We start from the raw sequence: 16,523 nt of genomic DNA on the forward strand, positions 1-16,523 counted from the left end.
TCAATACAAAACTCCTCCACTGAAACTTAAGAGGCAGCATGCATGCATAGTGATTAAAATAGACCACAGAGTCAGATGGATCTGGATTTGAATCCCAGTTCTGAGTTCAAATTCCTAGCTATATGTTCTTGGAAAAACCTCTGAATCTATTTCTTCTGTCATAAGGCGAGCTTATTAATACCTATTTCATAGGGACTGCTGTGAGGAATAAATTAACTAATGCACACAAATATCCTTAGCATAGTGCCCAACATATAGTAAACATTCAATAAGTAGTAATAAGGATGATCTATACAATAATTATCAAATTACTTATTCATCAAATTATCAAATCTATATCTTATCCTCTAGATTCACACCCCTCTCCCTTCTAACTAAGTCTTTATAAATAAATGGAGGCAGCTCTGAGGTAAAAACCAACCATCATAAAAAGAAAAAGAGACCTAGTAGGCAACTTCCTCACCTCCAATCACCTGTTTTCTCTCTCCTGCCTCAGTCATTATCCATACTCTACAGAAAATACATGATCACTCTGGGCCGAAATGTACAGAGGAGAACAGACGTCTTTTACTTAAAGATAGCTCATCCATGATGTAGCACTAATGCCACATATTCACCTTTTCAACAAGCTCAGTACTAGAATGGGCGAACAGGTGAAAAAGAAATCAACTAAAAGCATCTTTCAGAAAGTATTTGTTGAATCAAGTTTCATTACTGAGTCAGGAAAAGAAAGGGCAACTTAATGCATCAGAGGTACCAAATATCTAGGCTGTTCCACTTTTAGGATATGCTTCCAGAAATGCTGAAGAAAAAGGTTCACACAAAATCTCCATCAACTATTGGAACTGGCTTCTAATTCATTCAATAAATATTTGTTTGGTATGGACACCTATGGACAGGTATTACACTACACCTATGGACAGGTATTACACTAAGCACTTTGAAACAAAGATGACATGATAACGTCCTCCTCTTACAGAGCCTATTAAAAAATCTTTCCAATCATTTTTTCTCTTTCATTAGTGAGCAAACTACATGCCTAGTAAGTAGCAGGAAATATTAGGCACTTGGGAGGGAGGAGATATTAACTGAAAGATGAATAAGACATATAACATTTGCCCTCAAAGATCGACAGACCAGTAGAAGAGAAAAATACAAACAACTATTTTAAGTGCTATAAAAGCCATATAGAGACTGTGTATAACCAGGAGAAAAAACAACTAATTCCACTTACATTAATGAGAACAGGTTTCCTAGAGAAGATGATATTTAAGTAGGGTCTTAAGAGATAAATGTTTTGCAGATGAAAGGAAAAGAATACTCCAGGCCGAGGAAACAGCAAGGTGCAGAGACAAATATATGTGAAAGTATATACATGTACACATACACACACAAATATGCATTAAAGTGCATATATACTTTATATGGGTATATATGGATATACAACCAGTGTTAAGATACAAGTGAGGGAAGTCATTTGAACTCCAAAATACAGAAAATGACATGACTCCCAAAGATGATACATAACTAAAACCATGTATAAGAGAAAAGTTAGTTCATTCCAATTTCAGCCTTAGGGCATTAGCACTTAATTCTTTCCCAGAAATAAACGGATGATGCTAGGAGGTCTGAATGGTAGACTGAATCCAGACTAGAAAGGCTCCCCCTAGAGCAGTGTCAATTCAGGCAGGAATATAAAGGACAGTAGCAAAGAAATCAATTTAGAAGCTCCTGAAATAGACAGGGGATGGTAAGCATGCAATTTTAGATAGGAAAAAAAAAAAGACAGAGAAAGAAGTCCTAAGTTAAATAGCCCTCAACTTAGTAATAAAACAAGAGAGGGAAATTAGATGTGATCCAAGGTTTCTCCCAATAGATCATTCCATTAACCTTGATACTTGCTTTTTCCATTAGTGTATATTTGATTCTATGACTATTTACACAATATGGCACTCACATCTCATAAGCCCCCTACTCTTTTTTTTTGAAGACTTATCCATTTATTTGAGAGAGAGAGAGAGAACACGTGTGCACACCTGAGCAGGGGTGGGAGGGAGAGAGAAAGAGAGAAAGAGACTCCCCACTGAGCACAGAGCCCCCCACAAGGGGCTTGATCTCACGACCCTGAAATCACGACCCTGAGATCACAACCTAAGCTGAAACCAAGAGTCGGATGCTTAACCAACTGAGCCACCCAGGCGCCCATAAGCCCCCTATTCTTGATACACTTTTACGTGAATAGTTTGCCATTTTAAAAAAACAAATCAGTAAAATCCACCTGGAAATCTTTCCTAGTGTCTGAATAATAAATGGAACCACTTTTACATTACTTTTGGAGTAACTGCCCTATAATCTTGAAAAAAATGAAATCTATTAATTTTCCTTTACATCTGTGTTTTTTTTTAAAGTTAAGAATCTCGGGGTGCCTGGGTGGCTCAGATGGTTAAGCAAATGCCTTCGGCTCAGGTCATGATCCTGGAGTCCCGGGATCGAGTCCCACATCGGGCTTCCTGCTCAGCAGGGAGTCTGCTTCTCCCTCTGACCCTCCCCCCTCTCATGCCCTCTCTCAAATAAATAAATAAAAAATCTTTAAAAAAAAATAAAGTTAAGGCTCTCACCTACTTAATATCATATGTGAACTTTATTTTTTTTTTTTAAGATTTTATTTGACACAGAAAGACACAACGAGAGAGGGAACACAAGCAGGGGGAGTGGGGGAGGGAGAAGCAGTCTTCCCGCAGAGCAGGGAGCCCGATGTGGGGCTCCCACATCTGTGTTTTAAAATGAATGTTAAATGAGGTCCATGTCTATGACTCATCTTTATCAATAATCAGTTATTTATACAGAATCCAACTGGCAAAGTGAGCAACTTATATGAAGAAAATATCCAAAGGAGAAACAGAGGACTTTTCATAAAGCAAGGTTTCCCAACCTTGGCACAACTGATATTTTGGACCAAATAATCCTTTGTTGTGGGGTGCTGTGCTGTACATTGTTTATACCTGGCCTCTACCCACTAGATACTAGTAGCACACATACCAACCTCTCCCTAGCTGCAACCATCAAAAACACCTCCAGATATTGCCAAATGTTCCCTGCGGCCCTTGTTATGTACCAGGCACTGTTCTGTGCTTCCCGTTTATTATCTCATTTAATCTAACAACATAGTATCCATGAGTTGGTTATTATTTTCTCCATCTTACAAATTAAGAAACTGAAGCCAAGGGAATTAAACAACTTGCCAAAAGTCACATGACCAGTAAGTGTGGTAGTCGGTATTTGAACCCACATGATGGCTTGAGTTCCTGCTCCTAATCACTGTTATGCCATCTCATATTAATGTCTCAGCCTTTATCACCTGATATTTGAAAAGTAATATTTTGAATCTCATCTGGAAGTAAAAACTAAAATTATCCATACAAGTGGAAGTTAAATTAAAAGACTCCCAACCTCAATTCAGAATAACTTAAGTATTTTTTTAAACACTGACTATATGCCAAATATCGAGTTTAGGAACTACAGTGGTTCAAAAAAAAAAGAAATTATCATTTATTAATGATTTAGCTCAGGACCTTTTTCACACATTATCTCTCTAAATTTCTCACAGCTTCCCTGTGAGGTAAGTAATATCTTTTTTTCAAGTGAGGATGCTAAGGCTCGGAATAGAAAAGTGGTCCCTAACCTAAAAAGGTTTACAATCTAACTGAACAGACAAGAAAAATACTTAAAAAAACAAAACAAAACAAAACAGAATAAACTAGTTAAATATCTCAGTTAGCAATACACAGAAGGTGGGAAATACAAAATAGATGAAGGAAAAGTATACAGTTAGATTAGTCAGGGAATATTTCTTTAAAAAGGTTTCTAATATCCCTTCTCTTAAGAAGTGACATGGATAAGCAAAAGGTAATGAGCTGGGGAGGAGCACCCCTTCTGTAAATAATGTGAAACCGAAATTTGGGGACTGAAAGTTCGTGATAGCCAATTTAAGTAGTAAGTCAAGGAAATGAAGAGTGTAAAGACTGCCTTGCAATTAAGATTGAGCCATGGCTGAAAACAATGAGACTAGTTCCATGCTTTTAGGGTGCTCCTGCCACAAACACTCTTAAGCACAGGAGGAGAAACAAACAAACAAAATATCTAATGGTGAAGACTGATTAGACTGGTTAACACAGGCTTAGATATATGAAGTCAAACACCAAATTTCATAAGATGAGTGATGGGTCATCTATTTTGTTTGTGTATTTTGTTTCCTCAAACAGAATATAAGTTTCAAGAGGGCAGGATTTTCATGTTTTGTTCACTCAGATCAATGCCTGACACAGCAGGTGTTCAGTAAATAGCTGCTGCTAAAAAAAGGGCAGTATTCAAAATAGGGACCCATCCAGAAGATCACAAATGCCCCTGGCATTCTAAAAACCACCAACCTCACAGAAACTACAATAACTTAGTATCATAATATCAATACTTACTATTGCAACAACTAACATTACTGGGCACTAACTCTGAGCCAGACCTCGAAATGCATTAATTTACATAATCCTCTTGACTACCCTATGAGAGAGATAGGTACTATTAATATTCCCAGTTTTACAAGGAACACACACAGACCAGATAACTTGCCCAAGATCACAAAGCGATAAAGCTGGAACCTGGGTCTATCATCTCCAAAGCTTACCTCTCAACTGCTAGGTCACATATACAGAATTACTAGCATCCCTGTTAGACAAAGCTAGGAAATATGGTCGAAGAAGAAAAAAACAAGAAAACAAAAATGTAACCCCAGTGCAGTTGAAAACCTTTGTCTGACCCTTCTCCAAGCAGGTACTACAGAAATTTTCCCACCCTAGGATACATTGATTATCCCAGACAGATTAAAACTTCAATAGCTTAAAGAATCCAGATGTTGAAAAGCTAGGGATTAATCTAACCAACATTTCAAAGGATGGTAGATAACATGTGATAACACCCCACATCCACAACCCAAAGAAATAACAGGGTGTGACCTCTGACTAAGACTGACCTCAAAACTTCCGGTGCCATTCTCCCTGGTATCTGCCCTTCCCTCCCTCCTTTGCTCTGTCTCTCCCACCCTCTGTACATCCCACCTCTCCTACTAAACGCCTGGCCTTTACAAAAAATCTGAAGTTTCCTGTTCCCTGCTCTAAATTTCTAATCTAATAAATTAAAATTTTTATATTTCTCTAATGAAAAGAAATCTACCTATGTAATACTCGAAAAGGGCTCCTGACCACTCGTTACGGCAGCATTCCAAAGTGTATATTCTCAAATTCACACAGCTGTCAATTAAGAGACCACTAATCATGCAAAAGAAAACTGATAATCCATATAACCTTCTGGTATTACATGCAAAATAAATGGACAGGAATAAATTAAAGTCACTATAGAGACTGTGTCCTTCTCCCATCTACCCAGTAGCCTAGTCATTATCATAAAATCCTTCTTTGAAAAATCTCTGAAACAGAAAGAAGCCTAACTCCAACTGCTACCAACAAAGAAAAATATTTTAAATAACTGATTTTTTCAATGAGAATAGTCATCAACCACATAACCTACTATTAATATATAAATCAATTTAACTTCTGCATTTACATCAAAATCTAAAGCAAACTTGCCTTAAAAGAAGTTAGAGAACGAGGACAAGAGGCAAGATAATCATTACTAAGAAATATATCTCAATATGTTCTTTCTGTCTTTGGATTTTTTTCATATACTTATCTTAAATATACAATCCTATTAAATAAACAGACTATGAAGACATAGCCAAATTGCTCTCAAAACAGAAATACTTTCCAAATATAAAAACAATCAAGAATCATTTGTTTCTTATACAGGCCAAAAGAACACGGATTATGCCAAGCTTAAAGGAAAAGTTGTTTCTGAAAATTGATTTGTACTTAATAAACACAAAGCATGAAAGGAGAATATCAAACACATAAATACTAATCATTTTAAGAAAGGGAGAAAACTAAAATTTAGTTAAAACTGAATCACATAAATAAAATTCCTTCAATCAATTTGAGATGTAATGATACAGGGACGCCTGGGTGGCTCAATTGGTTAAGCATCTGCCTTCGGCTCAGGTCATGATCCCAGGTTCCTGGGATCGAGTCCGTATCAGGCTCCTTGCTCAGCAGGGAGCCTGCTTCTCCCTCTCCTGCTGCTCCCCCTGCTTGTGCTCATTCTCTCTCTCTCTCTCTTTGACAAATAAATGAATAAAATCTTTAAAAATAAAAATAAAGAGATGTAATGATACAGATAAAACTTGTTAAACTTCTTCATAATTGTTTAAAGCTTTTTGTTCCTAAGCGCTAAAGAGATGGACAGTTAAGAGACTTGATAACTGAATTACAACCTGATATTTCTAAATGAACAATTTACCACAGTCACCTTCAGAGATAATCAATGAATTATTCAAAAAAGAGTTCTTTCTGGTCTAAGTATTTCTGAGTTCTTTAGAGATGATTTCAAATTCTAGCTATGTTCAAATCGGTCCTTCTTTCATATAAATAATAAGCACAGCAGTCCATCATTTCTCTAGTTTTCAAGATTTTTTTAATAAAATGTTAATGAATCATACACTAGTTCAGATACTTTTGAAAACACTGCAGAATTACTTCAGTATTATTTGTCAAACTCAAGGGCTGAATTTAAATGCTGGACAATATAAGGCCTGGCTTTAGCCCTCTGTCTACATCATACCTTAAAAGATCTTTAACTTAATAAGCTAACAGGGATGGGCTGCGTTACTATATGTGAGCCACCCTAAAAAGTTTGAGAAGATATATACATTCTTCCAAAAACAAACCAGCAATTTGCCTTCAGATTTCACAATTGGCACTAACATATATTAATGGGTTCACTCAAGATGCTGTAGGATGAAAAAGCCAGAAGAAAACAGTATCTTATCCAATGGTGATCCTCTCCACTAAAAATATTTTGCACTACATCTTTCAATATTTCCTAAATCCAAGAACAGTCATGTAGAAAGGAGCACCTACCACAATACACTAGGTGCATGTACACACAGACACACAAAAACACAGTACATGCTACCTCCTTCCTAAAACCATCCAGATTTCTGGTAACTATCCCCCAGCTGTAAAGAAAGGGCAGAGGCAACACAGCACAGCAACAGAAACTGCACAATATCTGACTGATCCACTAGCTATCCCTTAGGTGATGTAGAAACAGCAAAAGATACTCAAGCAATGAGGTCTCTTGTGCATTTTTGTTATTTTTCAACTACCTGCACTGCAGAATAATACAACATATACAGGCTCTCAAATCTTGTACTAGCTAACTGCTTTAGAGAAATCAAGTGTTACTCAAAAATTTTAAAGGATTATTTTAGAGAAATTGTTACATATCAGTCATTCAAAATCCAGATCAAAAAAAATTTTAAAGGATTATTTTAGAGAAATTGTTACATATTAGTCATTCAAAATCAAAATCAAAATCCAGATCAAAATCCAGTACAGACATTCCCTCAAATATTTCACAATTCTGAAGGTGGAATAGGAGGAAATTTTAAATATACTTGTGTGTAGTAGTACAATTATTAGAAAATATATATCCCATAGTGTCTAGGAAATGTCATATACATTTAGAAAATAAACTCTAAACATACTATGAAAGGTATCATGAGAAAGTGACAATGAGGTCTAAAGAGAAAGTAGCAAAAATCTAAAAGTACATTAAGACATAAGACAGACTGGTTTTACACTTAGTGGAAAAAGTCTCCAAGTAGAAAGGCTTAACACCAAAAGTTCATTATTTACTCAAAATATGCTACCAAGTTGGATGAAGGCAACTTTCAGACAAATTGTACGGTAAAAGAAATTTGGTTTGTCACTCCTAACTTCTTCCTTAACTCACTTCTTCCTCAAGGGCATCCTTTCAGGAATTCAGTCTCTGCAGTCGGCCCACCTATTTCCTGATCAAAACCTGCTCTTAGAGGGGCACCTGGGTGGCTCAGTCAGTTAAGTGTCCAACTCTTGATTTCGGCTCAGGTCACGATCTCAGGGTCATGAGATGGAGCCCAGCATCAGGTTCTGTGCTCAGCAGGGAGTCTGCTTCTCTCCCTCTGCCCCTTCCCCTGCACGTGGGCATGCACTCTCTCCCTCTCTCAAATAAATAAATCTTTAAAAAAAAAAAAAAAAAACTTGCTCTTAGAAAAAGATCCTATAATTTATTTATCTTAGAGACAGCTGTGTAAAAACCACTTCTGTGTAAAAGAAATAACTGTACAGCTATTATAAAAAATAAATAAATAAATAACAAGTGCTGGCAAGGACTGAAGGGAAGGGAACTCCCATACACTGTTAATGGGAATGTAAACTGGTGCAACCAGTGTGGAAAACATTGTGGAGGTTGAGGTTCCTCAAAAAATTAAAAACAGAACTATCATATCAGCCAGCAATTCTACTTCTAGGTATATATCTGAAGAAAATGAAAATACTAATTCAAAAACACTTTCACCATCCCTATGTTCATCATAGCGTTACTTACAATAGCCAAGATATGGAAACAACCTAAATGTCCATCAACAGATGAATAAAAAAGATGTGGTATATATACACACAATGAAATATTAGCCATAAAAATGAATGAAATCTTGGCCATTTGCAACATGGATGGACTAGAGGGTATTATGCTAAGTAAAATAAGTCAGAGAGAGAAAGACAAATACCATATGATTTCACTTATATGTGGAAACTTAAAAAACAAAACAAATGAACAAACAAAACAAAAGAGAAACAGACTCATAGATACAAAGAATAAACTGATGGTTGCCAGAAAGGGGGTAGGAGGCAGGAGGTTGAGGAGATGGATAAAATAGATGGTGATGGGAATAAGAAGGTACAATCTTCAAATCACAAAATAAATACAATATGGGGCATATAATGTACAGCACAGGGAATACAGTCAATAATATTCTAACAACTTTGCACATGGTGACAAGATGGTAACTACACTTACTGTGGTGACCATTTTGTTATGAATATAAATATCTAATTACTATGTGGTACACTTGAAACTAATACAATATTGTATGTCAATTATTCTTCAATTAAAAAATTCTAAAAAATAGTTTATTATTTAAAAGCAACTTTACTGTTTGTAATGACAATTCAGCTAAGCTTTTAAAAAAAGGGGGGGTACTAATACACCACTCTTTTCCCTGGTCCAATGAAAGTGTCACCAATATAGAATATTTCTACTTGGAATGTTTTCAGATATGAGATGAACACCTTGTGTCTTTTAAATCACCATCTATCCTTAAGCTTAAGACAATGATAAAATTACTTGAAAAGACAAAAACTTAAAAATTTTTAGAAGAACAAGAATCTTCCCCTAATGAACAGGAAAGCAACTTTATAATGACCTTCTAAAAAGTACACTAAAATTGTCATACTGTATAGATTTTTTAAAGAGAAAGGAAATGAAGTACCAATTATATGTGTAGAAATACTATGAAAAATAAAAACAGGTTTGAAACTAACTAAAAAGTTATCATTGGGGCGCCTGGGCGGCTCAGTTGGTTAGGTGACTGCCTTCAGCTCAGGTCATGATCCTGGAGTCCCTGGATCGAGCCCCACATCGGGCTCCCTGCTCAGCGGGGAGTCTGCTTCTCCCTCTGACCCTCCCCCCTCTCGTGTTCTCTCTCTCATTCTCTCTCGCTCTCTCAAAAAAACAAATAAAATCTTTAAAAAAAAAAAAAAAGTTATCATTATTGCAAGGGTCACCACCTCCCCTGAGGGGAATCATGAAATAAAAAAAATTTATGAAGCCAGGGTAAAAATACACCATCATCAGGAGCCTGGGTGGCTCAGTTGGTTAAGCGTCTGATTTCAGCTGAGGTCATGACCTCGGGGTCCTGGGACTGCTCCCCATGTTGGGCTCTCTGCTCAGTGGGGAGTCTGCTTGTCCCACTGCTCCCCACACCCCCCTCGTGCACGGGGTGCCCTCTCTCTCAAATAAATAAATAAAATCTTTAAAAAAAAAAAAAAGAAAAATACACCACCATCCAATGCAGGTATCTGCTGACCTATGAAACAAACGTTTTGATAGTAGCTGTAATGTAAAGTTGCACAGTGCATTGTTCTAAACAATACATTTAAGATTGATTCACCTAAGAAATAAATTAATCCATGCTACATTTACCCTTAGGAATACAGCAAAGATTTTTTAAAGTACACATTTAAGTTATCTAGAGGATTTGTTTAGAATACTTAACAAAACAAAAATTTTGCACCCAATAATTATACACACTGAAGCGGTCATTGTAACAGTACAAGACTTTAAAAAACAGAGGTACCAAACCTTAATGTTCTTAGAATTTGGCTTAATATTTTCACCTGACTCAAACCAACTATAAACACTTATAATTTTACATGTGAAGTAAATGCTTTACAATTATTTACAATTTGTTTTCAGAACCATTCAAAATTACACCCCTAAGATTCTTCAAAGATACTTTCGGCTATGATACGTAGCCAGTATGTTACTTTATGCAAATTATTTATCTCTCAGTAAAAAATGCAAGTAGTCCCTACTTTTTAGCTGCTATAGACAGCACTGCCCCCTTGTTCCTCAAGTTCCCATAGTATTCATCACTCCGGAGACAAAAGTATTTTGAACTGTAGACTTTATATAGAATCACTTTAAGACAGGACCCAAGGAACAGAGAAACCTAAAACAGCCAGTCCAAGTTTTGTAATGGAATGAAGCTCATACTGTATGTGGGCCGACTTGGCACTTTTCTATACAAGGGTTCCATAAACTACATAGTTTATGTATAGTCGACCCTTGAATAACAAGAGTTTGAACTGTACTTACACACGAATTTTTTTCAATAAATAACAATACAGTATTGTCAATGTATTTTCTTAATAAGATTTTCTTTTCTCTAGCTTACTTTATTATTAAGAATGTGGTATATAATACATATAACCTACAAAATATGTATTAGACTATGTTATCGGTAAAGCTTCCAGTCAATCGTAGGCTATCAATAGTTCAGTTTTGGGTGACTCAAAAGTCATACACAGATTTTCAACTGCACAGGGGGTTGGTACCCCTAACCCCTGCATTGTTTGAGGGTCAACTGTATAAGGTTTTACTGGAACACAGTCACACTCATTTGCTTACACACTGTCTATGGCTACTTTCAAACCACAAAGAGCAGAATTCAATTGTTGCATCAGATGTAGTCCACAAAATCTAAAATATTTACTAACTGGCCCTTTACCAAAAAAAAAAAAAAAAACCTCCTCCACACAATGAGATGTCAGAGGCAACACATGACATCTCCAAGAACCATCTCTGAAGTACACGAGCTGCTGTCAGCCTAGGTGTAGGCTTTTGGGTCATCTGGTGCTAAAACACAAATGCACACCCAAGGCCCTTTAATCATCCCATATCAATCCCAAAGTTGCCAAGGCAAAGCACATGAGGTTACCACTCCCTCCTACCAGAGTCACACCTTTCCCACTACCTTTACTAGTAAATCATGTCAACCCAAAAGGGCTGCCCTTTAAGTTCATCTAAACATGGTTTCACCTGCATAAAATATGTTGTGGAAAGTAGAGCGTGGAGAAGGCACCCATATGGCATATATTCCAGTCCCGTACTCTCATCCTAGAATCACCTGAGATCTAGCTCCCTATCTAAACATCTCTTCCGCAGAGTTCTGCCATTTGAATTAAATTCTTAAGAAGAGACCAAAGAAGCTACTAGGAAGGTGGTGAACTGAATGAGCTAAGGAACACAAAAAGTGTGGATATGTATATATTCCTGCTCTTACAATCCTTAATCTTTGTTAGAGTCAACACTAAAAGCAAGCCCCATTAGCTGCAGGCTTCACCACAAAAAAGGTCTTCCAGTGTCTCATGCTTCAAAGACAGCTGAATTTTTTTAAATGCCAAGTTGTTTTTTGTTTGTTTGTTTTTTAATAAAAAGGTTTAAAAAAAAAAAACCATTTTCAGCACTGCTGTGCCAACACAGGGATATCCCCTCCATTGTATGGGACACAAAGACACACATCAACTGCAAGCAGGGGAAGCAGCCTTCTCTGCCAGCTATTTTTAGCTCCACTTCGTCATGTTAAAGACCAAACTTAGGATAATAATGCTGGGCAAACTTTAAAAACATGAATTTTTATGAAAACAAATCTGTCCTTTTATGTATAAGTTCCTTAATAGTGAAATCCTATATATTCTTCTGACCTTAATCTCAAGAGACCTATATACTCTACAAAAAATGTGCTAGCTCCTTCAAAAATATAGACTCACATGTCCTAAGACCGAACTGGTAGCCATGTTTAAAGACTGTTCCTCCCTTGTGAACTTCAAATCTTAATCCACTTTTAAAACATTTTGTTAGGGAGAGTCTCATCCATTTTTTGTTCTTACCATATCTTTGCTAACTTTAAAAGAGTCCCTTCCCCCAAAGTAAAAAGACACATTTTTCAGCTCTTTACTCTCTGTCAGCTCTTTACTCTCTGTCAGCTCTCTCGAGAAACCTTAATACTGTGAAAATGACTCCTAACTCTACATTTCCAACATATCACGCATTAGTTTAACTATTTTTCTGTCTTCAGATTGCATCAGCACCAACTTTTTACCCTAAAATTTAATGTCAAAAACAAAGTCCACTGCCTCATTTCTGAATTACTTTCTGTAAGAAACCACTAGCACCAATCTAAAATATGGGGAGCATCTTTTTCACTCCTCCAGTTGAACAGCTCTTCGAAGACCATGGTGTAAAAATGTTGGCTCCCTCGAAAAACAAAATCCTACCCCAGGTATAATGCCTCCTGACCTAGAATACAGTTTCTCCTCAATCATCTAAAACTACCCTCTCGGCAACATTGTTCTCAATTGCTTCTTTGGGCTGTACACATGTAACTGCACAAACACAAACTGACTCCAAGCCTACTCAACAACTTTCATCCATATTCCCATGAAGCTAACTTCCTAATTACATTTGTCCCTCCCACCCTCCAATTCCAAGAGTCTTAAACATTTTACCACCACCTATACCTTTCTTCCCAAAAGAGACCTTACTTCCCAGATTTGGTTCAGACACTCCAATTAGTTTTGTACAGTCCAACACCAACACTTCTCTAATAAAAAATATACAAATACATTTATATCTATAAGGTACCAAACCTAGTAGTATGACATATAGTGTCATACATACCTCTTTCCTACAATTTTGTGCAATTTATGTTTCACTGCCTATGCCATAAGTAAAAGCATCTCAAAGGCAGGGCAGCAAATACTTTGCTGTTTCTTTGCTACCCAAACATGCAATAAAACATTACCATGCTTTTTAACCAATTTATAGTCAAAGCAATAAAAATAAGTCTTAAAGTTAGTAATCAACTTTGATAAGAGTACTCAAATTATAGTTTGCTGGTTTGTCTTCCCTTCCTCCCTGAAAAACAGCCTATGCCAAGACTAGATTTCTCTTTCTCCCATCTTTATAAAACATGGGATACATGACTTCCTCAAGGTCTCAAAAGAAGATAATAGATCCAGAGACATTTGCTTTTGATTTGACATCTAACATCACATCTACTAATCCGTATTTTCATGTCATTACCCATTTAAATTAGAACTTAAGGTTCTTTACAAAAGCATTAACAAGCACAAATATATAAAAAGAAACAAAAGAGCTGGAGAAGTTCCAGAGGAGGTAAAATGATCAAGGGATCAAAGTAATCATTCTAAGACCGACACAGAGAGTCAGGAAAGACGACGGTAAAGAGGAATAATCAAAATCTATAAAACCAGGAAAAGATGAATTCCAGCTTGACCTAGCATTTCTCAAAAAACAAAGACTCTGGATGTGTCCTGGAACTTTAAAGAGACAGATTTTGGACAAATAAATGAAATGTTAAATAATTCAGGGGCTAATAAACTTGTAGAACTTACTACCTCAAAGGAGAAAAAGTACAGATGAAAACACTATTTGAGAAAGTTTTAAATAAATTTAATCACGATCCTGAATGGAGAAGTTAGCACAGACAACCCCTGGCTTACATTGATTACTACAAAGCTTCTCTCAGCAGTGGCTTCAGAGGGAGTGAGCCCACACTGTTGCCTGGAGGAGCCACAATTCTCAGTATAGTACTGCCTATGTTCTGTTAAATAAAATTCCACTCTATGCTTAACCCTTAAGGTCTATATAAATATATGAAATGGTAATTACTTTCTTGCATCTCAACTTGGCACTCTTGAGAGGATACCTAAAATGCATATCAAAGATTTTATAAACTTCACCTTAAAAATCATTCTTCAAAGAATTAAATATCAAAAAAGTTTCTCCTCGTTTGATAGTGAAGTAAAGATAACTCAAACAAGCAAAGTCTCAAGTCATTCTGCCAAATAAAAAAAGTGCTAGCAATTAGGACATATGCTACTCAAAAATTAAAAAAAAAAAAAAAAGCATTTGGATAGGGAAAAAAAATGTAACAACTTTTATAAACTGGTTAAAGTACTAGATGCTCTCCCCCAAGTAAGTCGTGATTCATAAGAACTCAGAATTTCCTGAGTAACTGAAATCTGTTACAGCTCCTGGCACATAGGAACTGGACCCAGGAAATAAGAAGGTAAAAAACTCCTGTACCAACAGGTACTGAAATGAAAATCTCTCAAGGAAGACTGCAAAGTAAGAAAGGAATTTTACTTTCAGGGGTTCACAGGGTAAAAGGTTCCCTCTTGAGAACCCTAATAAGAGCTGCCCCGAAACAAAAACCACAGCACTGTTTCACACCCGGTGTACCAGGAAAAGGTGTATTACAGAGATGTCCTTTGTGTGCACATATGCTTTGGCCTCCTCAATTTCCTTTTGCCAATTACTGGCCAGAAAGGCGCAAGTGTCCACTCTGGATAAAGACAGAACTCCTCTAAGAGAAACCTGTAAGTTTGCACATTACACGTACAAGGAGCTAAAATATTATAAAACACAGGACTACCCAATACCTTTTCCCCGCTGTAAAAATAAAAATGCACCCTCTCATCTATACACTCCCGACACTGCTGCAAGACATCAGCAGAACTCCACGAGGACGAACCGGTATCCTCCCACTTTCTACCCCTCGATTCCCTTTCCCCCGGCCACTCACACTTTAGGGAAGAGCCGTGGCGCTGAGAAAGTGGGTTGGTTCCCTTCCTCCTCCGCTCTGAGGCGGCAGCTGCGGAAGGCTCCGGCACGTTACTGAGGAAGAAGCGGTGCTTGTGTCTCTAAGCCAGGCGGTCACCCGGGTCTCTTCCGCGCTGCCGGAGCAGAGGAGGCGGCAGTGGCCCCGCTTACCTCCTCTTTTCCTCTTCCTGGGTCTCTTCAGGCTGTGTCTTCTGCCCGCCCTGGGCCACTTCTCCCGGGACAGTCACGTCTGGGAGGCTCCAGATTTTGCTCTTACAAAGTTTTCCTCTGGGCTGAGGCTGCAGCCGGCCCCCCGGGTCCCCCCCGCCCTCGGGGCTGGGGCGGGGGAGGGGGCTCTAAGAACTCCTCCCGGAGCTCTGCCGAGGAGCCGGGGGGCCGGCGACTGGCCAAGGGAGAAGACCCCCTCCCCCGCGAGGGGGCTGAGGAGGGGGGGAAGGTAAGGAAAGGACGGCGGCGCCGGTCCTGCTCTCCCCGCCGCCGGGGCCGCCGCTTCACATCGGGGTCCCCGCCCCCCCGGCCGGGGGGTGGTTGCTGAGCTTGGGTCCCCGGCTCATACACTCTGGGGCAAGATGCTACGGCCCCGGGCGGGTGGCCGAGGCAGCGGCGTGGTGCGGGACCCGGCCGGCTCCGCTCGGCGCCGCCCCCGCTCCCGGCTCCCGCATGTGTCGCTGCGGCTGGGACCCCCTCCCTACACGTTGGGGGTCCCTCGCCCCGCGCTCCGGGACGAGACAGAAGCTCCGGCCCCTCCTCAGCGTCTTCTCACCGCGGAGAAGCTGACTAGTCCCGGCCCGAGGTAGCCGCCTCCCTGCCCCCCAGCCGCCGGCTCCGGCTCGGGCTCCGGCGTGTGCAGCCGCCACTGCCGGCCGGGAAGGTGAGGGGGGGAGAAGAGGGGTGGCCGCGGCTCCCGCTGGTCCAGGTCAGGACGAAGGTCTCGGCGGTGGCCAGTGCACGGGGGCTGGGTCTCTCGGATGCTCCCTCGCTCTCACGCTCTCCGCTGCGGTGGCGGTAGCGCCCGGAGCTCAGCTCGCTGTCTCGCTCGCTCTGTGCGGGGCTCTCGCCTCACTCCAGAGAGGGGCGGGAGGAAAGCGGCGCCGCCGGATGACGCAAGTCACCTAGCAACCGCTCCCCTCACCCCCTCCCTTTTCTTTCCGCCGGGACGTTTCCTCCGCTGCCCTTTTTTTCCCTTTCTAACCACCCCGCCCTGGGTGACTCTGGCGCGCTCTGATGACGCTAGAGGGGAAGAGGAAGTCGGGGCTCCGCGAGCGGGTGGGTGCGCCTCGGGCCGCGGGACTAGCCGCCGTTGCCGCCGCCTCTACGGCCGCGTCAGA

General features: G+C 39.5%; 1 protein-coding gene across 5 annotated transcripts in view; it reads right to left on the minus strand.

Moving 5' to 3' along the window:
- FBXW7 (F-box and WD repeat domain containing 7) overlaps positions 1-16,283 on the minus strand; it is a 221,113-nt gene extending 204,830 nt beyond the window's left edge. For 3 of the 5 annotated variants that reach the window (XM_064585172.1, XM_045880293.2, XM_064585173.1), the window contains exon 1: positions 15,158-16,279. The gene's annotated coding sequence lies outside the window, so the exon portion shown is untranslated. Of the gene's footprint in view, positions 1-15,157 lie in introns of all 5 variants that reach the window. The other 2 variants (XR_010409589.1, XM_064585174.1) reach the window with 2 other exon arrangements.
- Positions 16,284-16,523: the final 240 nt, after the last annotated feature.

This window comes from Mirounga angustirostris, unplaced genomic scaffold (genome assembly GCF_029215605.1).
Source record: "Mirounga angustirostris isolate CCGP_5_RB_7025 unplaced genomic scaffold, mMirAng1.0.hap1 SCAF_2, whole genome shotgun sequence".
NCBI classification, from domain to species: domain Eukaryota; kingdom Metazoa; phylum Chordata; class Mammalia; order Carnivora; family Phocidae; genus Mirounga; species Mirounga angustirostris.